The sequence below is a fragment of the Equus przewalskii genome, chromosome 1 (assembly GCF_037783145.1).
Source record: "Equus przewalskii isolate Varuska chromosome 1, EquPr2, whole genome shotgun sequence".
Lineage (NCBI taxonomy): Eukaryota > Metazoa > Chordata > Mammalia > Perissodactyla > Equidae > Equus > Equus przewalskii.
In genome coordinates this window covers 9,612,205-9,634,829 of record NC_091831.1, presented here as the reverse complement: position 1 = coordinate 9,634,829, position 22,625 = coordinate 9,612,205, and the positions used below count along the sequence as shown (strand labels likewise).

The 22,625-nt window shown below is 44.6% G+C and overlaps 1 long non-coding RNA gene across 2 annotated transcripts in view; it reads left to right on the top strand.

The window, feature by feature from the left end:
- LOC139075999 (uncharacterized) overlaps window positions 1-22,625 on the top strand; it is a 107,619-nt gene that overhangs the window by 5,506 nt on the left and 79,488 nt on the right. For both annotated transcript variants that reach the window (XR_011527166.1, XR_011527179.1), the window contains exon 2: window positions 14,813-14,972. This is a non-coding gene — a long non-coding RNA (uncharacterized lncRNA). The remainder of the gene's footprint in view (window positions 1-14,812; window positions 14,973-22,625) is intronic.

The window sequence follows — 22,625 nt, the reverse complement described above, 5'->3', positions numbered from 1 at the left end:
CTTTTGTTCTAAATATGAGAAACCGACACTATGGAAGGGTCTCTTGTAAGCCTCAGACACATACTCTACTTCAACAAAGTTTTTCATTGATACAGCCCATCGATATCTCCCAAACAGAAAATCAGCCAATCTTCAGGGATGTTTCATGAAATCCACACCAAAGTGGCAGGAGCTGCGTTCATAAGAAGCTTTTAGTTGCCACTTATTGAGGTGTGATGATTATATATGTAAATATTATTCTACTTTTAATTAAACTGCAGCCTTGTTGAAATGAAGGGTAGAAAGATCCTGAGCGGCTCCCTTTCCAGATGCCACACACCTCGGAGGTAGAAGACACTCTGTGGAGACCAGGGGCATCAGCTGGACCGTAGCAATGAGACCTCTGTCCTCTCCCACCCCGGTCGCTAGCCTTCTCTGAGGCTCCATGACGAATGGGTACAGGCAAACGAAGCCCACTCTTACAACCAAATGAAGGCATCACCCGAGGATGTCACAGTGATTCTCAAATGGATGGTTTTAAGGATACCTGCGACCTTTTAGAAAGAACATCATCACTGGGTGTGTTCTCTCACCTGTGTTTTTCTTGGTTGTTGTTTTCAATAGGGTGAGCAGAAAGGTGGCTCAGGAGGGGGGCAGTGGTATCCTTCCTTCCCTCCTTGCTTGCTCCCTTTGTTTGTTCCATGATGATTTATTGAGGACCTCCTATGTCCCAGGCACTGGACTAGGCACCAGGGATGTGGTGGGAACAAAACAGAGAACGCCCCTGTCCTCCGAGGGCTTATGGGCGGCTGCATTGCACGTCCTTATCTCAGGAAGGAGTTAGAGCAGGCCTCCCTGGGACCCCTGGGGCAACATGGAGCACTGCAGGTTGATTTATACCCCTACTTGAAGAGGGGCCATTCAGGGCCTGGGTGGGCAAGGCCGCTGGAGGTTTGCTGGGGCTCTGACCTGTTTGATCCAGGTGTTGGGTGAGGGCACGGGTGACCTGTCCTCTGTGCTCCAGCCACACCTAGCTTCACGCAGCCACACTTCTCTCACCTCTGAGCTTTGCACACGTTCTTCCTCTGCCTGGAACGTGACTCCCATTCCACCCCATCCACCTGCCTGTCCCACTCCTGCTCATCCTTCAAATGTAGGGTTATATGCTGCGTTTTTTGAGAAACTTCCCCCAAATCCTCAAGTCTGTGTTAGGTGTCCCCATTGAATCTTGCTGTGTCTCCTTTATCATTGTACTTACGTGTGTGCTTATTTAGCTGCCTGCTGCCCTACTAGGCTCTAACTTCTAGCCCAACTTGGTTACCACTCTCTCCCAGGATCTAGCACATGGCCCGACATGGTTTGGGGTCTTGATAAGTATTTGCGGGTTGATAAGCAGGTTCTTACCTTCTTCATCATAAGACCCAGGGTACTTTCTAATCCCCATTTCTCGTTTGACCTCTTGTTGGCAATTAACATGTGTAAGAACTTCTTCTTGAAACTTTCCTCCCTGGTTTCTGAACCATTGTTGTCCACTGGTTTTCCTCCCAGCCCTGGACTCGTCTGTCTCAGCCTCCTCTGAGTCCACTGACAATGGACATTTGTTCATGGGCCCCTGAGCACTGATTCCCCTCTCCCCCTCTCCCAGCTCTAATTTTCTTGGATTCTTGTGGTTCAGGAAAGCTGATACCACCCCAGGTTCTATGGATGGAGCCTGTGACCTAGATTAGGCAAATTGGCACATCCCATGCCCCTGGCCGGGGTTACTGGTTCAGAAGCGGGCACCCATCTGAGCCAGTCCAAATGGGAGCAAGCTTGGGACCTGTGCTTGGGCAGAGATACGCTCTCTTTTCTGAGGAAATCTGTTGCTCTGGCAGCCAGCCTTATGATGAAGATGACACTGAGGAAAGCTGAGCAGAGATGGAGAGAAAACGGGTCTCTGTAGACCTGGCTGTGCCCTTGGATGAAGCCTTGGCCCAGGCCAGAGACTATCCCTGGAGTTTCCAATGTCATGGATTTCTGGCATTGTTTGAGTTGACCATTCTGTTACTTGCAACCAAAAGCATCCTTAGCAATGTGCATTCCTCTTCCATCCCTTGGAGGTCGGTGCTCCAGAGGGTGTAATCCTCGGCTCTTCTCTTCTCACTTCCGTGCCTGCCCATGGTTCTCATCTATGACTTAAATTAGACTTGACGTCTCCAACTCAGACCCCTCTCTTGAGTTCTCTACCTATAGATCCCGATGCCTTCTGGACATTTCCACTTGGACATCTGGGTGGCACCACTATCCTAACACATCCCAAGATGAAAGGAATTCTTCACCTTGCAAGCTCCTTCTCCTCTCATCTTTTCTTCTTGCTGATTGGCATTGCCACCCACCTGGTTACACTAGCAGGAACCTGGGTGAGTCCTTGTCCCCTCTTTCTCCCTCACTTCTTACCCTGTCCATCAAATTATTCACTGAGTTTGGCCAGGTCCCCTTGGCTTTGGTTATCTCTCCAAAGCATTGGCCTCCATCCATCCTCACTGCTGACTCTGCTCACAGCACCACATGGCTGGACCTTCTCAACAGCCCTACCTCTAATCTCATGCCATCCGTCTCAGAGCCAGAGGGCCCTTCCAGAGTAAGGTACAGTGTCCCTCCCCTGCTTAAAATCTTTAGTGACTCCTTACCATCCAGAGAGTCAACAAGGTCGCTCATGATGTGACCCTGACCCAGCTCCAGGTTCCCTTCCCACTTCTTCCTCCCATATCCTGGCTATATCGACAAGCCACATTGTTTCCAGCAAGTCCTGCTCTCCATTACCTCTGCACACGAGTCTTTGCCTGTGCTGTCCCCTTTGTCTGGAATGTCCTTCCTCTCCTCGTCTCCTTTTCCTCCCTTGGTTGCCTTTAGTTTGACCTTCAGAACTGTTTCCTTCCAGTGCCTCTCCAGGTCCCTGCTCTGCTTTGGTCTGGTGCTTTTCCCAAGGGCTCTCCATCGTGCCTGAAGCACCCCTCCGGCTGCAGTGTACACTCAGTGTGCTGGAGCCGACTCACATCAGCTCGCTGCAGCTGGTACCAGCTTATACTGACTGTGAGAGCCGGTACTGGGCATCTTTGCCCAGCTCCAAGTCCACTGCCCTTACATGGACAGCGAGGAGTTGGCATGGCGGAAGAATTCACACCCCAGGACTCTGGGAGCGCTACAAATCTGGGCGTTTCTGCTTGGCTGCTTTTCCCACAGAGCCAGTTTACCAGCAGAGCACTGGGCATAACCACCTGCCGACTCGCCTGCTTCCCTCTCTAGCCTGTAAGATCCTTGGGGGCAGCCCCAGTGGCCCTCCCACCCTCCGCCCACAGCACCGTGTAGGCTGCTGCCGGAGCACATGGAGGCTGGAAGGCTACGCTTTCCTTCCTTCAGGTTCTGCAGACCCAGCAGTGATTTCTGACTATGTGTCTATTCTGACACACCGTCTGGAGTCCCTTGGTGATCCCTGAGGTGGAATATCGTCTGTCGATGTGCTCCATCCCAACTGCCATTAGCATCGTCCAGTTTCCCAAAGGGGACGCATTTCCAAAGAAGTGTATCCTTTTGTTTCCAAAGGAGACAGTTTAGTGTGAACACTTTTCCATTCCTCAGGGATGTGCTATTTGAGCAGAAACAAAGAGAATTAACAGAAAGAGTATTAATTAAACAGTCCATCTGGGATCAATGTTTTCTTAAGAGGCAGCATAATTGAATGGGTAAAAAATAACCTTGGAAAATCGTTTTGTTTCTTTTTTTGGTCTGGTGTCACCCCCGACCCATAGAGTGACCAGGGTGAGCGCTTCCTACTTTCCTGCTTTTGGGGAACAACTTCCATTCTCTAAAAACACTTTAATGGGCAAACCTACCAGCTAAAACCTGGTGCTTAAATAATAAATTCGGTTTATTTGCTATAATAACTTAAAATCTTGGTTTAAGGACTCTATAATTTGCATAGAGTTGCCTGTTTATTGAGCAAATACTCTGTGTAGACATTGTAATAGGGCAGCAGATACAATTTAATAAGACTCGATCCTTTTTCCAGGGGACTTGTGGTCCAGTCCAGTAGGCAGCACGTGTCAGTATCTGTGGTTGAGGAGAGTAGTAAGTGCTTATCAAGGAGCCGCACGTAAATGAAGTGCAGGGAGGCTGTGGCTGTTAATTCACTCAGCGCATGTTTGTTGAGTGCCCCCCACGTGCCAGGCTCAAGGCTGGGCTCCGGGATATGGTGCTGGACTCACAGCTGAGAGAAGGGGCAGGTAAATAAATAATTACAAAAGGGACTGATGTATGCTAAAATAGAGGCACTAACTCAGTGCTCTGAGAAGTAATTCTTGCAAGGTTTCTGGGAATCAAGGAGGCTTCTCATAGGAGGTGACCATTGATCTGGGATGTGAATAGATGTCTAAGAAAGGTGCTGCCATAAAGCAACCAAAGAGAAGAGAAGGAAGGAAGGGAAACACTCTCTAAGCAAGTGAGCAGCACTGTCTGAGGTGTGGAGGGAAGACTGCGCGAGGAGTGTGGGAACGGTGGCCAGCCTGGGCGACAATGGCTGGTGTGGGGCTCTCTTCCATGAGGCGCCCAGGAGGTGAAGCCATGAGACCCCCACATTTCTGCATCGTCATGGTCATGATTGTCATCGAAGGCTAGAGAGAGGCTCTCCAGGGGTTACTTCTGAGTCTGTGTCCACTGACCTCAGCTGGGAGAACTTACCCCCTTGGTCCTTTGGACTAGCCACTGGGGTTTGTCTGGTGTGTGGACCACCTGTGAGTTTACACCTTTGTCAGCTCAGAGACTCAGATACAAAGCTGAGAACCGGGCGCATTAGGTGGATTTGTGATGCTCCCCGGAGGATTCCGGGCACTTAAAGGAATGAGCAGATTTTGCCAAGACATAAACAAAGCCTTTTCGTTGGTGACAGATGTGCCTGCAGTCTCCCACCAGGGCGGCCTGGCCCGGTTATTGTGCCGACTTACTTGCAGAGAAACCCACTGAGATATCGGAAGCTACAGGGGCAGTGTTGAAGCCTGCGGGGGCCGGCTCGCTCACGTGACCTCAGGGCTGGTGCGGTGGGCAGCAGATGGGCACAGAGGAGGGGGAAGCTGGCTCCACATTAAGCTGAAGCTGAGGATAGCCTGATCCTGTTTAATCAACAAAATTTGTTGAGAACCTACTGTGTTTCAGGCACTGGGTCAGGCTCTGGTGACACAAAGATCACTAAGACATGACCCAGCTCCCAAAGGCACTTGCCATACAAATGGCCACACTGTGACATAATAGTCGAGGTCTCGGCCTCTGAACCCAGGCTCTTCCAAATTGGAATCCTGCCTCTACCACTTACTAACTGTGCGACCTTATGCAAGTTACTGAACCTTTCTGTGCTTAGGTTTCTTCAACTGCGAAACAGGGACAATGAAAGTTCTTACCTTGTAGGGTTGCTGTGGGATGAGTTGATCTAATGTGTGTGAAGTGCTTGGCACTGTTTCGTAGCTGGTGGTCACTAAAGGGATGACTTTATTTCTAGCCCAAGCCCCCTGGAGTAACAGGAGCTGTGACGGTGGTGTATACAAGAAACAGAGGGCTCGTGAGGAGGGAGTGGCGAGGAATTCTTTGCGTTATTTACTTGTCACTTTTCTGCTCAGGCACAGCTAGGTCTTCCGGATTACTTGTTGGTTTATTGGTGGAGCCCAGTCTATTCCAGTTCAGTTACCGTCAGCACACATTTCCTGACAATGCCTGCGTTTGCTCGCCAAACGTTCCTGCGCCGCCCTGTGTCCCAGGCACTGGGGATGCTGAGCTGGACCTAGTCTTGCTCTCCATCTTTTTACGTCTCGTGTGGGAGCCACACTTGATGACAAACCCCTGTAACGCAGGCTCATGCCTACTGCCGCTGTCTCTGGGCAGCAGTATGGATACTAACAACTGATAACAGCTAACATTTATTAAGTGCTTACTGTATGCCAGGTGCTGTGAAGTGAAGCTCGGGTGGCCTCCCGGGCTTGACCTCATGTCATCCTCGAGGAAACCCTAAGAGATGGGGACCGTGGTCAACCCCATTTTACACCCAGGGAATCTGAGGCTCAGAGAAGTCGAGTGATTTTCTAAAGACACAGAAGCCCACTGTCTGCCATTTGTAGTTGTGTGTATTTATGCTCAGGAGTTCTCATTCCCAGTGTGGAATGGTGTCATTCTCAACAAATCCTCTTGTTGCCTTCAGGAAGCCTTGAGTTAAAGAACCTTTCCAGGGGGCCGGCCCAGTGATGTAGCACTTAAATTCGCATGCTCTGTCTCAGTGGCTTGGGGTTTGCCAGTTTGGATCCCAGGTATGGACCCACACACCACTCATCAAGCCATGCTGTGGCAGCATCCCACATACAAAATGGAGGAAGATTGGCACAGGTGTTAGCTCAGTGACAGTCTTCCTTAAGCAAAAAGAGGAAGATTAGCAAGAGATGTTATCTCAGGGCCAATCTTCCTCACCAAAAAAAAAAAAAAGAACCTTTCCAGTTCTTATTATAACTCTCTGTGTGGACCAAATGCCCCCTTGGACTACTGCAGATCTCTGGACTCAGTGTTACTCAGCTATTTAGAAGTTTACTCAATTCCAAAGGTTTGTTTGGTCAATATCTTACCCATACATTTGTTACTACACATACTTGAACTCAATAAAACCATAGTTCTTTAAAAATCTTCTGTGATCCAAGTTTTAGTAAGAAAGGCTCTTCTCGTCTCCAACAAGTGAGGTTTCAAACAAACAATAATGGTATTTCTAAAGTGATATTTGCCTGGCTTGTGACAAGGTCCTGGGAAATCTGAGAGCAATCAGATCTTGGGGTGGGACAGGAGTAAGGACAAGAACTGCTGGCTCAGGACAAAAACAACATCAAACAAACAAAAAAGAAGTGCAGGTGATCCCTGTGGAGGGTGGCAAGGGATGAGGGCAAGACTTGAGTATTTATTTAGTACCTTATGTGTACAGTACTGTACAAGATCTTTGACGTGGGTTATGTATTAGAGTGATTTGTGACAATTAAAGTTTCCTACAAAAAAATTAACTTTGCCACTCTATTCAGAAACATTTCTAGCCTAAGAAAGGAAAGAAATGCTGAAAAACTGTGTAATGCTATGGAGGCGTCACTGGCCTTTCGGCTGAATACGAATTTGGGTTCTTCAGCCGATCTCTGTTTCCTAAAGCAGCAGGTGGCAGAGTTTTCATGGGAAGGGCAGATAGCCAATATGTGAGGTTTTGCAGGCTATACAGGCTCTGTCTCAGCTGCTCAGCTCTGCTGCTGAAGTGTGAAAGCAGCCACAGATGATGCATGAATGATGGGCGTGGGCCTGTGTTTCCATAAAAGGTTATTTACAGATACTGAAATTTGAATTTCATATAATTTTCACATGTCATGAAAAATTCTTTTGTTTTTTATTTTTAAAAAACTTTTTAAAAATGTAAAAACTGGAAAGCATTCTGAGCTCCCAGGACATACAAAAACAGGGGGCAAGCCAGATTTGGCCTGTGGCTGCAGTTTGCGGACCTTTGTCATAAAGAAAAACGCTTTATGCTAAATTGTAGCTGGATAAAAATCATACATGAGCAATAATAAGCCTTAAGGGGAAAAACACGAGCTTCAGAATAGATGTCTTTAACTGTGGCCATCCTAATGACTCCTGGGAAATGGATTGTCATCTATTGATCCAAGTGTGTGGGTGCCATTCCCATGCTGGCTGACCTATTTTCCGATTATTGAGTGGATCAGATGGCAGGTTAGATAGCTTGTTTTCCAAATCCGAGTTCAGGCATATATGCAAATGGGAATTTGAGTACATTTAAGATTTTGATGAGATAGAAAGTTGAACTTGAATCGATCAGACAGTGCTGAGATGCACATTTTAGTGATTCCCTTGATCGTAGCTCTGCCTGCTTAGAAGGCATTAGCTTGTGGTGGGAGCTTGTGACTCAGGTGAGAGCTGCCCATCAACTTTTAAACCACCACATGTACTTCATGGGCTGTTTTTGTTCAAGTTAACCTTCCTGTTCGGACACCAAGATAGCCGACCTGCCACACTCAGTGGGGAGAACCACCCTGAATGGGTTTCTGCCATTACCATCACTTTTCCATTTAGGGAGCACCTACCATTTCCATATCTTGAAAACCAACAGATTTGAAGAAGCTGCAGACTGTGCTGTACAGGGAACCATTATTAAAAAGAAACAAAAATTTAGCAAAGAGGGGTATAGAGGAAGTCGGGGTGGGGGAGGCAGAAAAGGGGGAGACAAGCAAGCAGTTGGAGTTTCTGCTTCCTTGAAGGAAAAAATTGAAGATTAAAAGCATTTTTATCTTCCAGGAAAATCTAATTGGCCTGCCTGATCTGTGAAAAGCCAGCTCGTGGATCACCTAGCACGCCAAATGTCCTGGTTTCCCACAAGCTGCACAATCTTTTTGACGAACAGAGCTTTCTCTTAAGTAAACATTTAAGGCCTAATTGGATCATTGGTGTGGTGTCACAGTAATTAACGCGCAGCTTGGAGCAGTTACATAAATGTCAGTGTGAGCAGCACCGAGTCCTGCCGGGAAGCCAGAGAGGAGGGCCTGTGCGATCCAGCCAATGAGACTCCTGCACAATTGTGCTTGGTGATGAGGAAGAAATAGCAGGAATATCTCCAGGATACATGGTGTATTATACGGAGATTAAAAAAAAAATCTCAACAATGGCTGGCTAGTGATTAGGGCTTTATTATTATGCTTAGCTTAGAATAGATGAAAATGACCCCAAAGAAAGAGTGCAGTGTTCTCATTGATTTTACGTCCTGTTCACTGGTTAAGACTGGAATGCAGAAACCAACTCGAGCTAGTTTCAGCCTAACAAAGGAATTCACCGCAAGGATGCGGGGGTGTCTTGCTGGAACCCAAGGTCAGGACAGCTGGACTGCTGGAAAAGAATGGCCCAGGAATAGGACAGCTTGCTGTGCTCTTCCCACCTCTCCTGTCTCTGTTCCCCGCAGAACCACTGCCTCTCTCTTCTCCCTCTACCTGGAAGCTTTTCTTGTTGGTGTTCTGGTAAAAGTCTAACAACTAGCTTTCTGGGAGAAAGGAAAAGTCTTGATTTGGAGTGTTTGCCAATTTCCATGGTGTAAATACTCCCACCGTGGCCGATTTGTAGCCACCAACTTGAAAGTAGAGTCGGGAAGAGATGCCCAGCAGCACACCATTATATAGTATTTTCACCATACGGGTACAAGGATGTAAGTGACCTTAAGAGCATAGATAATAAGAAACTGTAAAATAATAATAAATGTAATAATAATAGTGTAAAACAGGAAATTATTAGGAAGTGATGAGTTTTGAGTATTCATTACCTTTGTTTTTAATACAACTTAATTGTAAGTTTGTATAACTTCATTTTTGATAATGGCTGTGTTAACAATTTTGGCTCACAAATTCCTCATGCTGCAGGGATCAGCTCTTGTGAGCAGGGACGTACGAGCTTACTCCAGCACGTCCTGGCTTTTTCCTGCTCCATGGCACGGCATAAGGCGGCAGTGCCTACCGAAGCTCCGCTCCCAGAGGGGCTCCCGGACATTCTGGGCCCAAGGCCACACTCCGGGGAGAGCCTGGTCAGGTGTTTATATTTGGTCAATCAGCTCGGGCTGGGGGCCGCCTGGGGGCTCTTCTTTCTGGGAAGAGGCAGGGATGCTGTGTTGCGAGCATTTCCCACAGTCTGTGAGGAGTATTCAGAAAGTAATGTTTGTTCCAGATTTGTGATGTACACAGACACTTGACAGATATTTTCTCATTTTATCTCTGAATTCCGTGACCTGGACATGAATCGTTCCCAGTTTACAATGAGGAAACTGAGGCCCAGAGAGGTTTAGTAACTTGCCTAAGGTCATACTGCTAGTAAATTACAGAGCTGAAATTCATATTCAAGCCCATCCTTAGCCCAAAGTCTTCTTTCCACTAACCAGGTTGTCTCTCACGCAGAGCTATCCTGCAAGATGGGATGGAAGACCCACAGTGAGATATTTCCTGACCGTGTGGAGGAATTGCAACAATCGGGATAGAGAAAAGGTGGTAAGAGAGTTTGAACAAGAGACCTGAGAGCAAAAGCGTGTATTATTTTTACCCAAAAAACCCTCAAACGCTCTGTGGCTGCCTCTCTTCTTTCTTCTAATCTCCAGGGGGCAGAGGCGGATACTGGCTTCATTGTACGTTAGGGTTCTGTTGCGGCTCATGTTGAGTTGAATGGGGTGTGGATGCTCATTTTTACCTTATTCATTGTTTGCCTTCCCGGTCACTTTTGTGTGTTCCTGCCCCCAGGTATTGGGCACAGTTAATTCTTCCTGCAATTAGTATTCATGGTCAGCTAAGCAGAACTAATGCAACAAACCGTTTTTACTTTGAAGGTTATATTACATGTTTCCAAGCTCCTGCGGAAAAGGCTCTTTATGAACAAGATATTCTTGACTATCTCTAGGAATTTAATTTTCCCCTTTTTTGAATTTGCGAGCCTGCCTATTGAATTCTTTAATGTGATTCCCCAAGAAGCACCCAAGTCAGACAGACAACGGATGTAGCTAAATTGTTAGTATTTAAAAAATCTTTTCTTCCCTGGTGTGCGAGACAAGAGGACACGCCCCTGGTGGTTTGTGAGTGGCCACTGTCTCTTCTTTCCACGGCTTCCTTTGATGGACATATATCATTACTACCAATCACATTAGTAAAAAACAAAAAAAGATGCCCACTCATTTAAAATAGGTACAAGGAGGGGGCTGAGAATTCTGACTTCTGATCATTTCAAAACTGTACTTAATTATTGCAGGTAACTTCCCAGACAGCAGAAGCAGCAAGAAACAGTCTTTAAAAAAAGATCCTTTAAATTTTTTTTTTAGAATAGCAAAGTGACTTCTTTATATTGAATTCATGATGCCAGTTAATGCTTTAAATGGCCCAAGATGGTCAGAAAATTCATTTAGCAGCTTTGGAAAAATTCTAATGACCCCAAAATGGTGGCATAAATCAGCTAATCTAGAATTATTTAAATGTAGTTTAACACGGTGAACACCTACTGTCTCTCAGCTGTTCAGCTTTTAAGATGTGCTGACAATCTATTTTGTCCTATTTTCTTTCTATCTTCCTTATAACAGCATCAGAGTTTCAATTGATACTCTTCAGAGGTTTATATTACATGAAAAAACAAAAAATCTCGGGAAGAAGTAATATCTGACTTGTTTAAAAGATGCCTTTAATTCTTGGTTTCTGAATCTTAACGCCAGATTTTATTTACATTTTTATTTTCAAACTAAAAGATTTTTGCTTATTTCTAAATTTACATTTCTTCTTTTGGAAACAGTGAGTCTTGTATCCATAAGATTGTGGTTCCATTTTGCTTTGGCTGCTAGGAAGTTCTGGCGGCTTCTATCAATTTGCAGGACCCTGTGGTGCTGAACCGGGCGTGTGAGCCTCACCTCTGGATTCCCCTCCATGCTACCTCCACTTAAATTTTTCTCTTATTTCTTAAAATCTTGTTTATGGATTTCTGTAAGCCACGTCTTTCCCTCCTCGATCTTTTAAAAAATAAAATAAGGCATATGAAGTGTGATACTAAACCTCGCTTACTGAGAAAACAGTGCAGCTCCTGAGAAGGCCTCTCCCATTTTCCTGCTTTGGTTGAGGTCTCCCACCTGAGCGTCTCTGCTTCATTGACATCTCACCCCAGGCTCCACCTGGGGCGGGGAGGAGGGTGGTAAAGAGAAAGCTGGGATGACAAGGTGGCTGACGAGTGCTTAGCAAGGAGGCCCAGGAAGCTCACTTTCCAAAGGGCTCTTAAACTTAATGGGAGGCAGCAACTCTGCGATTTGTGAATGAGCTCTTCCTCGTGTCCGGCTCTGGAGCGTGGTGGGCCATGAGATGGCGCCTTTTGGGCTGCACCTGGCCCGAGGCCAGAGTCTGCAAACCTCTTGTGGTGAAATATGCTGTTTCCGTCTCTATATACAAATGCACACATACGTTTTAAAATGTCACTCTCTCCTCCCTTCCCTCCCCCTTTCTTCCCCGGCAGTTCCTTCTTGATTGCCTATCAGAATCCCCAGAGACCACATCTGCTTCCCGGGACTATGGCCCAGATGCCCGGTCAGTGCAATGCCCTCAGCCCAGGGGAGAAGGGGAGGTCTCATTTGAAAATACATATTTTCCCCAGAGGACTCACTTTAACAACTGTAGAAAGCTGTAGTTGCCTCTGGAAGAAAAAGTCAAGGGGCATTTTCTCTCTTAAAATCTGTTCTGTTAATAAGATTCTTAAAGAAGCAAACGTAAAATGTGAGACCATCTTTTGCTCTGCTTAAAGTATAGAATCTGTATTTTTGCAACACACCAAACAATCCTGGCTTCTTTTCCTCTCTGAGAACACTGCCGAGGTGTAATCCAGTTCATTGACGGTTTCTGAAAATAAAAAAAACCGATCCATGGGTGGATTTCTTCTCAAAATGCGTGTTTAGGACAGCAGAAATTTCTGATGAGTCAAGTACAGGTGATTAAAGCTTGCAATGTAAATCAGTTAACATCTGTAATTTTTCCTTGTTCTCTAATGCTATTAGTTATTTCAAGGGCAAAAAAGGATGTTTTACTTAATTTTTTTGAATCTTACTAGGTACCTGTAGCTTAACTTAATGATTTGTATAAGTGATAGTAATTGCTAGGACTACAGTTGAGTATTATTAGCTATAAAATGAACATGGTTATATGTCCAACAGAACTAGCAAGGGACAGAAATGCAGTTGTATCCAAGAGAAAATAATTACAGCAATAATCAGTGTAATTCATGATAATGGCTGAATTGAATTTCACACCATAGCTCCAAGCACTTACATTTAATGAATGTACTTTGTGCTTGTTTACTAAAAAGGTTTTTAGCAGAAAATCGATAATGTAACTTCAGTGTTTCTAATTGCAAATGCAATTATTTTTTTTAAAGTAGTGGTTCAATAAGGATTTTGTAGAGAAAATTGAGGTATGTGAGTGCTGCAAATGCTGGCGCTTTAATTAGTCTACCTGCACATTAGTGCCATGGGGCCTTAATATCTATTTATTACAACATATTGATGAAAATGGATTTGTATTCAATTTTAAGGCTAGCTGATGTAATGGACATTGAAACTTTTCTGAAAGCATTGGCTGGGATTACAACATGTCACTGGGTAATGAGGCTTTCCTTCAAGAAGAGATTTCAGAAATCATCCTACAAACCCAATGGTGGGGCCTAGGAGGGGAGGGCCAGGACATGTGTCAGTTTCCAAGGAGCAAGTGGCAGTGACCCGGGTGGTGTTGGGTAAAACAGGAGGTGGGTGGGTTTATAACGTTGTTACAGATTCTTGCTTACTTGGATTAACTTCTTGTTGTACCTTTTCCAAACCCAAGATACGAAAGATGGTAATGTTGGGGTCGATGACTTTTTACAGAGTAAAACCCCTGGACAGACTTCTGGGTTTGGAGACCCATGCTAGTCCAGCCTGAACTCCTCGTTCTGAAGAAGCCGAGGGAAAGTGCATTGTCTCAGGTCTAGGCCTTTGAGTAAACCAATGGACTGTGTCTAGATCCAGTGTTCATGACTCACACTGATGTGAACTGATGGATTGGCGTTCTGTGCCTAACTGGATCCCTGGCACAAAATGAACCCTGAGCCTAACCTTTATCCTTCCTTGCATGGTCGTCATAGTCACCATCACATCACCACCACCACCATCATCACCATCCTCTTTCTTGATATCTGATCTCTGCAATGTGTACATTGGATGTATGATACGGTCTTCCTGAGCATTATGGGAGCTTTATCCCATGAGAGAGGGTGAAGATCCAGCTCTTGACAAGCTGAAATCCCTTAATAGCCTAAATTTTAAATATATTCACTGGATTGAGATTTCTAACCTTGCTTTGATGATATCCTGGTGTCACTATCTCAAAACCAAATAATTTTCAACTTGAATATTTTGAGTGGGGAGAAGGAGTGGGGTTGTATGTTGCAACTTTGTAACCAACATTGATATACTGTTGAAACCCAAAAGGTTTTTAAGTCCTGACTCTCTCAACATTGCTAGGAGTCTATGTGAGAAGCAAGCATACCAGCAAACCTGAGCCCCAGCAGGGTCCCCTACCATGACTTTATTAAAAATGTGCCCCTGGCAAGAGGCCAGTTGAGTTTCTGGACCACAGTGACGAGGCCTGGGGTGCCAGCTTTTCAGAGAACTGCTTCCCTACTCTCCAAGAGCCAGCTGGGCTCCTACCACCTCCAGGAGGTCTCTCCTAAGAATGCAGGGCCCATGGGTCCCTCCATCCTGTGGCTTACCAAATGAAGGGCTTCGTCACGAGTGCTTCCTGTGTGCCATGCACTATGCTGGGTGCACCACACAGGTCATCTCTTACTTTTACAAGAGCCCTCTCAGGCAGGCAGTACTCTTACTCCCATTTTCCAGGTGAGGACACGGAGGCTCAGTGAGGTTAAGTCAATGGCCCAGGTTCAGTGGGCTAGAAAGTCAATGAAGGCTCGAGCTGGAGTTCCAAGTGCTTTCCTGTATACCTCGCCGCCCTCCACCCCATGTCTGTCCCATGTGTTCTGCATTGACTCTGCCTACTATTATCAGGCCAAGTCATCAGAGGTGCATTTTTCTCATCTCTGGGCTAAAAATTAGATTTCAGCCTGTCTACCCTCTTCCCTACTTGTTTCCCCACTGGCTCCTCCACTCCCAGTACCCTGCCCATAAATCAATAAATGTTGGGAAAGTGAATGATGCCAAGACCCAGGTGAATCTGACTTGACTGTGTCTCTCCTTATGCAGAAAACACAGCCGCCTTCGACGTCGGGTGAGAGCCTCTGCACCATCTCTCTGGAGTCTGGAGGCTGAATGTGAGGCCTACTTCAGTATGTTGAGACCCAGTTGACACCTGCACAACAGCACCATGAGTGTGGCTTTCATCTTTGCGGCTGCTTCCCCCAGAGTAAGTAAGAGGGAGAACCAGGTGCACAGCAAGCATTTTGTCAAGGACGATGGGGTGGGAAGAACGTCAACTGTGTGGCCTCTGGAGAGTCCCTTTGCTTTCTGAGCCTCAATTGGCACATCTGCAAAGTGGAGCTAATGACTCCTGCCCTGACTCCCTCCTGGGCTTGTTGACAAAACTCAGATCGGAGGTGTTGTTCTTCCAGCATTTTGGAAGCTTTTGAAGTGCTTGACAAGTGTAGAGAATCCATCTAATTAAGGAAGAGGATAAACAAAAGCCACCACATGAATGAGGTTTCTGGAATGGGATGCAGTCCAATCCACAGGGAAACAGCCCCTGGATGCCTCATCCTTTGCCATCCCTAATGAGGAAACAGCCCAATCCTTAGATAGCTAGAGTCATTAATCTGTGGGTTAAAAAGTTAATGCTTAGCCAAGCTTTCTCCATCCTTTTTGGCATGTGGCGTATATTCAATATGGCTCCATGGAGCCAACCAGGAGCCCCTGCTTGATGGAATGGTCTCCTCTGTCAGGCTGGAAAAGACAGACACCGTAACTGTTTGACCAACAAATGTATAGAAAATAGTGTCTGGTAAGTAGCAATTATGTAATAATCTTATCCAAAGAAAATGTGGGCTCAAATTAAGATGATTTCACCGGGAAAACATTAAGGTATACAAAGAGTTCCTAATAAATAGAAATAAATAGTGTGGGGTTTGCGCTGTGGTTATTTTCGCTGGTTATCTGCCTTCACCGCGGCTGCTCGGGCTGCATTTTCCGCGGGGCTCAGCGCGGCATTTTGCTCTACAAAAACAACTAGCTCCTTTCCAGCCAATGATGACTTGTAATTATGCTTTCCCCTGCTATTATTCTAATAGACCTGTCATGTTGCTCGGAGGACTCTGGCGTTTGGAATATACGACAGCTTTTATGGATGGACTGCTGGAACACTTAATATAGCTCTATTTTTGAATTATCAAGTTCTATCCTTTTGAAGTCTGTGTTAGTGGAACTCCTATTTATGAGATGTGCTGTGCTTAAAGGTTTGTTATTGATGAAGAGGTCCAGCAGAGCCTTTATCATAAGTACGGCAGCATTCTCCCTGAGAGAGAAATAGCTGTGCTAAAAGGTATGGTGTGTACCTAGGCTGCAAATTACCAGCCAAGTACCTCCTAACAGTATACTTCAAAAATACCTTTATGCTTCTTGTTTGTTCTCTTTTCCATAGAGATGAATGACATTTCTTAAAACATAGGGGGCTGGAAGCATGTTGGTCATCGCTGGTCATCCACATTAACCGGGTTTGAGGAACGTGTTTGTTCTGGCACAGGGTGTCTGGCTATATGCACAAGTGTGGCTTACATCCTCTGTGCTAGCTGTCCCAAGAATTTGCTTTTCCTTGAGTTTCTTTAATTTAAAAGTGGACTTGGCTGGATTGGAGCACGTTTTGGAGGGGGAGGAGGGTTTATGAACAGGGATGCCTGTTCTGGGGAATCTGGAAAACACTGTTGGGGCAGAGCAAGGGCAGTAGCTGGCATCTTCAGGGAGTGGTATGTGCAAAGAGGTAGTGGGATGGGCAGGCAGCATGCAGAGATCTTAGAAGGAGGTGGCCTGATGGAGAAGTTGTCATCAGAAATGGTTCCTAAAGGTCCGATTGTCTGGGCAATTTGATGACCACCAGCTGGGGTCAAAGTTTCCTTTAGAACTTCAACCAGGTTGTTGTTTTGTGGACCCCAAGGTGCAGGCATTTGAGGCTAAAGTTATTGGACAGTGCAGGCATTTTCTTTGACCTTGGTTAGGTATCATGTGGAAAGACATCGCATGGTTGACACACAGGGATTCGCATGGAATGGGTGGTCTGGCTGCCTCATGGGGTACAGAATGCACTCGAGATACTCCAAGTTTCTAGCAAGCATCCCAGATGCAGACAAAACTCCTTGGCAGCTGACATTAAAAACACAGAAGTAGGACCACGGAACAGCTTTGGACCATGTGGCAAGAATTTGCATCCATTTCCCAAAGAAGGCAGGCTGTTGCTCCAGAATGTTTGCCTGGTGTTTTTCATTTGGAACCTTCATGCATCAGAACCCTGACTACACACTCCATGTCTAATTCATCTTCACCCATATATTTTACCATTACAGATAGCCTTCCCCTTAAGCTTGTCTATTTACTAGCTGGTGTGACAAATGACAGCAACTCTGAGCCATGTTAGATGGTATTTGTATGGCTCTGATGCCAGAAGCATTCTAAGCGCCGGTGTTGCATATTTATTGATCTCCATATTCCCAATAATCTGATGCCCGTCACATTTGACAACATTATGTGGAGAGGTCAGCTAGATGGGGCTAATGAAACTGTTTCCAAGATGGATGTTGTTTTCCACAACATTACCCTTGCAAATAGCTGTCAGTGGGGCATTTCACTGTCGGGCCAGGCATTTGAGGACCTTTTTTTTTTTTTTTTTAAATAGTTGACGTTAACATTAAACAAAACCTGAAGCTATTAAATCTTAGTATTTATATACAATAGAAAACATGGACGCCCTGGCATCTTTCCAAATGAAAATCTTATTAACGGACATGGCGCTTGTGGCAAAGTCCTCAGCAATTGGAGGTTGGCTTGGCTGTCTAAAATGTTTGACGGATTAGCCCAAGATGATGTAAAGGACCAAATGGGAAATGGCTGAAGTCTGGAGGATTAAACCGGCAAATAGAAAGGCTTGCTGTAGTCTGGAGGCATGCAGCACTTTCTGACTGTGTTTCCAGGCTTCCACGCTGCTGTGAGCAGCTGGCACAAAATGCACTCCAATTTAGATAAAGCTTTACAGGAAAAAAGAAAGAAAGCCTACGAAACAGTATTTGCAAAGAGGATCCCATTTAATGAAATGCTGCACGTGAATTAATAACATTGGAAGTACATTGGGAGCAGTAATGAAAATATTAAAGACAGGTTTCCCACACCTGAATTGAGCCCTTTGAAAGCCCTGCAAAGGGACATTTAGAGACTTCCCACTGTCTGTCCTGAGAGTTACCATGTTGGGTAGCGATCCTGACAGCTCTTCTAATGAGTCCATCTTGGTTTAATTCCAGGTGGATACGTATTGGTTAAAAATTCATTGAGTAGTTGTAAGCACCTATGTGCCAATGTGATTTTTGAGAAACTTATTGCCTATCTTGGTAGGGCCACTGAGAATTTTGGGTTCTTTAAGAAAAGCATAGTACAACTTTAGTTTGAGATGCAAGATTTTACAAAGGCAGGTATATTTAATGGGTTTCTTCATGACAATGTTCCTCTCTCATCTCTATCCCAGAGCAGACACAAACAAGGATATATAATGGAATTAATAACTTGGCTACTGGCTCATCCAGAACTTTCTCAACAATGAATTCATTTACCCAGTGCTAGCATTTAGGAACATTAATTCACCACATCGCTTACAGTCACAGAAATTGAAGAACTTCTCAACTTGTTTATTTTGTAGGGTTGAAGGAAGGATGCCAGAGAAGAGATGATTAACTATTGTGCCTTTTCTTTAGTGGATCTCAGTACTTCTTTCCATCATGCCCTTTTTCAGGTTATGCCTTTTGAATTGTGTTGAATGAAGAGGTGGAAAAGAATTGACAAGTTCAAGAGCAGGGAAGTTCATTGCTAGGCAGATGCTCATGTTCTTTTCAGATGGAAAACTTGCTTCTCCTTCATCCCCCCTCCTCCACTCTCAGCGAACATGTGTACCGTTAAGAAAGCATGTTCTCTCTTTGCTGAAACTCTAAAAGTAATAGAGGAAACAAGGTCAGGCAATGGCAAAAGTTAGCTCCAAGTAAGGTAGAGTGGAGCATACAATTTAAGAGACACAATTCTCATTAAAGAAAAGCACCATCAAAAAGTAATATGTGAGAGATGCAAGTTAAAACTACCCTAGGCAGCTTTAATTTAGGCATGAGCAAATTACATGGATAGTAGTTGCTATGGTAACTAGTAGACAATATGGTGTTTATGTTGCTGCTGAGATATCTTGTACTTTATGGAAATAAGGAAAAAAAGAAGACTTCCAGGAGAATGCGGACACTACGTGAAGGGGATGTTTCCTGTAACCATTTTACTTCTTCCATTTTAGTATTTATTTATAATGAAATGGGTATCTACAATTATGTACAGCCCGTGGGTTGGTTTGTTGTTGTTATTAATATTTTCCTAACTGAGATGTCCCTTGAAAAACTTAGTTTCTGTGGCGCTCTGGCCGCCATCTTGGATGGCCACCATGGGGAGAATTCTCTGGTTGGGCACGGCATGCCACGAGGTGTAGGCCAATATGGATTAGTTGAAGTCAAACCTAAAGGCCAAGGATGCTTGAGAACTCAGGGCAGGATAGGTGCACAAGAAGTTGTGATGTTATGCATTTACGTTATACATTTCTTTGGTAATTAGCATGATTTCAAAAAGCATTTGAGGTCCTTTCTGGAGACAATTAAGATGTTTCAGAGAGGAGTTGTGAGGAAATCACATCTAAGGCTGCTGCTGATGGAGGGGCGGTGGAGGACATAGTAAAGGGGGCAGTTGCCATTTTGCTGCAGGAGTCCGGCAGGTGGACCCTAATAACTCAGGACTCAATGTGGATTTGGGGCCTGGGAGCTAATTCCATAGCACTTCACCCAATAGTTGCTCTGCCTTTCACTGCCTGTTCACCACTTCCAAAGCTGGTTTGGGCAAACTCAGGGTGCTTCCAATCCTTTCAAATTTTTAAAGCAAAATTGATTTATTTTAATTTAATTTAAAAATGTATGTCCTTTAGAGCTTTTTTTCTTTGGGGATGGATTAGGGGATTCTTAAGAGAGGAAATGAAGAGGTAGGTCCTACCAGCCCCAGATGATGGGAGTGATGCAAACAAACCCTGAATGCACCAAGATGTCTTGATCTGCACATACTCTTGACTTCATATGTTAAGCACAAGTTCATATGCAATGTTCTCTCCATAAGACAACTCAGAATAGAGGAGCAAGCATTGTCTCTGAAGCCCGGAAAGCTGAGTTCTAGTCTCAGTTCTGTCATTTCCCAGGATGTGGCCTAAGGGAAGTAATCCACTAGTATTTCCTGTTTGTAAGATGCTCCTAGCAATACCCACCTGATCAGCTGGGACTGGATGAAGCAGAGCGCTGGGACGCTCCGGCCAAGGATCTGGGCTGCAAGTTCCATCTCTCAACAGTTGTTCTTTATCCCTGTGCCTGCTTTGGCCTGTCCCAGATGTGGATGAGTCATTTGATTTCTCTGGCCTCAATTTTCTCATCTCCAAAATCATGTCATTAACCTTGCTGGCCTCAGAGACGCCTGGCTGCTCCTCACATTCTATGATTATAGGGCATAAACGTTTCCAAGTTCCTAAATGTCTTTCCCTTAAGAAACGTGTGCAAAGACCTCTCCGGTCTTTGTGGTCAAATGTAAATTCCTCTTCTTTTCCTGAGTTTGAATTCCTGCTCAACTGAAAAACTGATTTGAAACAAAGTCTTGTGTGTATTATAGGCATGGCTTCTGGAGCTGAAAAGAAGAGAAGTAATCATTAATTCAAGGTTTCCCCTTTAGGCTGATAACGTGTTTTAATTCCCATTTTACAAATGAAGCGATTGAATTTTCCAGAGTTTAAGTGACGAATGCAAGGCCTCCCACCTCTCAGGATTTTGGTAGCCTCTACCTGCTATGCATTTATCCTCCCAGTGGGTTCACCAGAAGGGGGTGGTCCCAAGGACAAAGTTCAAAGGGCGAGGCTAATGAATCTTTCCTCAATTACTGTCAAAACAAACCCTGCATCACATGAGAACATGGTGGGCCGGGAACCTACGGGAGGTGGGAGGAGGGAGAGGGAGGGGTGTCAAACTGTTTGAAGAGCAGTATTTAGCCACTTGATTCATAATTCCCATCCATCTCTGAAGCCCTCAGTACCTGAGAGCCTTTGGCAACTCATCTCACACCATTGCCTTCAGACTGTAAAACTCATTAGACTGCGAAGCAAGGTGAGTAAGAATCAATTTTTGTCTAGCCCCAGAAATTCTTTGCAATAATATGTCAAAATGGTTATCTCATCTGTTGCAATTGGCTTGAACATATCAGAATTTCTCGGGATATTTATGAGATTTCCACGTACCATCTGGCTCTCTACATGTTAGTGTGCCTACACAGCTGCCTGGATAATGTATAGGGAGCCAAGTGCATTTATTTTTGCAGAGCGTAATTATTATAGTCTCTCCTTCCAGAAATGAGCCTTTTGTTTTATGTTTTCAGTGAGAACTTGTGAAATATTAAGATATTTTACTGCCTTAATGTTCTGAATTGTTTGCCTCTCCATATTGCAATCTAAAACTCATTAACAGTTGAACAATTTAATCAGAATGAATCAAGTTGTGAAATGGATACACGGGCAGCTCACACAGCCATAAAGCATGGCTGAAACTTTTCTGAACAGCTTAATAAAACTTAGAAGGCAGCAAGAAAGAAATGATTATCCTGGACCATATCAGGGTAAACAGTACCTGGAGCCATGAACTTGGGAATTGTTCTTCCTCACTCAGCACATTCGCCAAGGCTTGGTCTTAATTCATGGGATGGACCAACGATTATGGGGATTTAAATTGCCAGTCCTTCTGTAAAATTTTTCTTTTAATAATGAGCATGATCAGGGAAGCAAAATGAAAGTAGGTACATTAAGCCTGACTGTAATTCTAGAAGTGTTCCTCCATTAAAAATAGTCCTTGGGGATGCTAGGAGGCTCTGACCCACGGTTTTTGGGGAAGATCTCAATTTCAAGAGTGATCTTCTCATTGTACTTTAAAAATATCATTTATGCCAGAGTTTTCTCTGCAGGGGCAGCTAAGTGTGCTTTGTGGAAGGAGGGTTTAGTTTCGTTCCTCAGTTTGGGTTATAGCCACATGCCGTAGGTTCAACCCATAAGGGCTAAGAGGTTTGGTGTGCGAGAACATGCTGACCATGATTTGGCCAAGTCTGACTGGGAGCTGTGGGCTGTTCTGGCTGGCAATGGCTCATTACTGACTGATAGGGACATGCTCATTTAGTGTAAGTACAAACCCCCAATCCATGATTTCAGGGGCACCTGGTGGCCCACAGTCAAAGAGGCACCATCAGAGAAAGGCCCAGTGCAATTCTTCATGAATTATTGCTGGGCTTGTGGAATGTTTCAAGGTCAAAGTCAAGTTGATTGTTGTATTGCAGTTTGTATATAGAATAATCCCTTCTCAGTCCCTTACATGAGATTCTGGTCTACCTAGTTTACTTCTGAATACTTTCCCTAACTACCCTTCATTGGACTAATCAAGATTTGCAAGTGACACGTGTTATTTCTGTTTGTTTAGTGGCTACCTTTAACATTTTAACATGCATACTTTATAGTAACAAATAAAAGAGTTTCTCAGTATCTTTATCCTCCTAAACAAGATGAGATCATTAAAACTTTACACAGCAGCCAGCAGTAACAATGAACATTTGGCAGTGTTATTTCATCTAACCTTCTCATTATTACTAGTATTACTCTTGTTGTTATTGTTATTATGGAATATTTTATAGCAAATCCCAGATATCATGTCTTATCAAATAGAAATATTTTAGCTGACAATAACTTTTTTCCCTTAATATAACCACTGTGCTATTA